The 3,300-nt window shown below is 47.2% G+C and overlaps 1 long non-coding RNA gene across 1 annotated transcript; it reads left to right on the top strand.

The window, feature by feature from the left end:
- Positions 1 to 2,250, top strand: LOC148209620 (uncharacterized). Its single transcript, XR_015793071.1, has 4 exons — positions 1 to 318; positions 423 to 607; positions 698 to 732; positions 1,976 to 2,250. It is a non-coding gene; the product is annotated as an uncharacterized LOC148209620 (long non-coding RNA).
- Positions 2,251 to 3,300: the final 1,050 nt, after the last annotated feature.

Here is a 3,300-nt window from a genome sequence, read left to right as displayed (position 1 = left end):
CCCCTTTCGTTTGGAGCCGCCAGCCCCCCCCCCCCATCCGAAATTCTTTCTCCGACGAAGCAGTACTGACGACGGGACAACAGCAGGCGCGGGCGTCGGCAGCAGCAGGTGCGGCGTCAGGCAGCAGCAGCGCGGCGTTGGGCAGCGGCAGAAGGCGGCAGCGCGCGACGGGCAGCAGCGGCGTGCGACGGGCAGCGGCGGCGCGTGACGTTCGGGCTGCTGCAGGCGGCATCGATACACGTGAGGCTGTTTTCGCAGCGTCCCTTCTCCGATCCAACGAGCCTAACCACCTCGAATAGCTTAGATCCGTGGAACCCGGTAACTTTTCTTTGACCCACATTTATTCGAAGTTAGATTTGGATTACCCGCATCCAGACGAAACCGATTTGGAATACCCACACCTAAGCGAAGTTGTTTTGTAGTAACGGACATTAAAACGAAGTCGTTGGAGGTCGTTTTGGGCACTTTTCGCTGCTGCAAAAACGTGGACAGTAGTGTTTTGGTGGTGTTCGGCGATTATCTTCATCCGTTCGAAGCCCGATTTACGCTACCCACACCTTTGCAAGCTAGATCTAATTTACCCACACCTACACGAAGTCGTTTTGCGGTAATGAGCCCTTTGAACCCTCGTAGAGTCGTTTTTCGAAGGCTGAACAGTACATTTAAATTGCTGTATTTTTCTGTTTTTGGTGCTTAGGTGTGAGATCAACGCAAACTTAAAGACGTGGTTGGGTAAGTAGCACTAGGGGGCGAGTGCGTGCGTTAATTAGCGTTAACGGAATGGTTTTGATGCTGTTTTTCTTGTTAAAAATAATTTAATTGAACACGTAGGGATTGTTAGTTTTGATTGTCGTCGTCTTTCTATTATCGAACACTTCTGAGGAAACATGCTTCCTGTTTTTTTTTATTGATGTAGGTGACTAGTAGGTTCTGAATGGTTGTAGTTAGAAGTAACTGGCTCATGACGTTTTGCAAATGTGATGTAAATGAAATGCTCGCGTTGTTAAACTGATAATTTAGTTTATATTGTTTTGGTTGCGAGTTGTGGATGTATTTTGTTCATTACGAGGAAAATCATGCTTGTGAACGGTGCAGTGATTTAGAATGTGGGAAACTTACCTGTAGGTGGTCATGGGAGGGTTAGTGAAGTGGTGAAGGGTGAAGGGTAAAGGGACGGGTTGATAGTCCGTTAACTATGGGTTCTGACCTGAAAATGTATATAAATCGTTTGGAGGTTCAAAGCCTTGAGTAGTGGCCTTGGGAATAAATGACAAACTTCTGTAAACGAGTATTGGGGTCTTGGGGATAAATGTCAAGGACCAATACGCTGGGAAGTCATCGGTACCTTGGGGATAAACGGCAAGGACCGGTGCACAGTTCAGGCCTTGGGAATAAATGGCAAGGCCCAACGTCAAGCTTCTGTAGAGGACTATTGAGGCCTTGGGGATAAATATCAAGGGCCAATGCGACTCGAGGAGTTAGGCTTGAGGGATAAAAGTAGAGTGGTGCTTGCGCAGTAGTGGTGCTAGGCCTTGGGAATAAATGGCAAGGTCGAACATCAAGTACTGTAAAAGGAGAGGGCACGGTAACTTGGGAATAAATGTCAAGAGCCGTCATGCCTCGAGAAGTTAAGCGGGGAGTAACACAGGGGGGGGTGCAGAGGAAGGTTTAGTACTATGAGACAAGGGCTAGTGAATCATGGGTTGTGGTCTTGGTAGTTTCGACGCTTGGTTGTTGTATGTAAATGTCAAGTTATTGGTTCGCTATCTCTCACTGCTTATTTGATTGCCTTGCTCTTCTTTTGTTCTAAATGTCAAGTTATTTGTTCACTATCTCTCACTGCTTATTTGATTGCCTTGCTATTGTTTTGTTCTTTATGTCGTGACTGTGAGCATGATTTTTGTGCTAGTTAGGAAGTGCTACTTACGGAGTACCTTATGTACTCACCCCCCTTTGTACCCTTATATGTTTTCAGGTGTGAACGGGGTCGACCGCGGTGATGACGTGGAGAGGGCTTGACCGAGGAAGGATCACTAGCTTAGTTAGTGAGAATAGAGGGAAGGGTCGTTGGGTACGAGTAGCCTTGAGATTTATGTTATTGCTAGGTGTGAACCGCGGAGGAAATTTTGTATTCTTTAGAACTACTTTATTTGTTATGGATGTTGCTGGTAAACGCGTCGTTGTTGTCGTTGGAGTTTAGGTGTACGGTTGTTTTTATTTATTTAAGAATTTTTGCCACTGAGGCGAATATGAGATGTTGTTGTTTTTAAATTGCCCACGGAGGGTGAAGTCCTGATAGTTTATGACATTTATATTTCTGATAGAACGTATGGGAGTCGAATCTTTATTTCATTTAAATTATTTTGCCAGGGAGTTGCTTATCTCGTGTTTAGAGTTAAGGTGAGCCAGGTGAATTATTTAGCGTTGCCTAGGATGTTATATAAAATCCTGGGGCGTTACATAAAGACAGAGTAGTGTCGGATGAGCGCAGAGGGGCGTTTCGCACCATTCTTCGCGCGAGATGCCTCACCCTGTGAAATAAGGACTGATAGGCCTACTCCGTCTCCTCCATCCCTCAAAGGACCTCTCAGACCGTCTCGACAGCAAAATGACGGTCATTCTCGGCATCGACGAACTCTTCCAGCATCTCGAGGAGGTCTCGTTCGAGTCCGCAGACCCGCGCAACGAGTTCATTCTTACTCAGTTGCATAAGGTCCGGAGGAGTCAAGAACGAGGGAACCCCAAGCTCCAAAAACCCCGCCGCTACATTTAAAGGTTCGCCTTCCTCTCACTCGTCAAACCCATCCTTGGCCCCATCATCTTCATCCTCATCTTCCTCCTCTTCCTTCTGTCCCTCATCTGAGGGACACACTTCACTGGAAATGAGGTAATCCTCCTCCTCCGTAGAGACATCCTCCTTAGCAGAAAAAAGGTAATCCTCATTCCCATCGAGGGGATGCCCCTTCGGAAAAGTCGGACCGTCCTCCGAGGGAGTGTCCACCCGAATGGGATTACTATTAGACGAACCTGCATCTCCGTTTGTTCAGAAGTAGACTCGGTAAAAAAGAAAGGAGAAGTGGTAATGACAGCCGAAGTAGAAGCATTCCTCTAATTTATAGGGAAAGAAGACCTTCCCCTAGCCGCTGGATCAAACGACCACATGTCGCTTCGACAAAAAGGCGCATTGCAAGTAAAGCGACGCGTCGGGTGGGCCTACCGAGCATGCCTCGAAATGCGCACGGCATAATGACAAAAGATATTTAAAGGCGGTGATGGTTGTGGTTGCGGAGCCCAAGAACG

This window comes from Momordica charantia, assembly GCF_013281855.1.
Source record: "Momordica charantia cultivar OHB3-1 chromosome 8 unlocalized genomic scaffold, Mcharantia_2.0 BLBB01000008.1, whole genome shotgun sequence".
NCBI lineage: Eukaryota > Viridiplantae > Streptophyta > Magnoliopsida > Cucurbitales > Cucurbitaceae > Momordica > Momordica charantia.
This window is presented reverse-complemented; position numbering and strand designations above follow the sequence as displayed.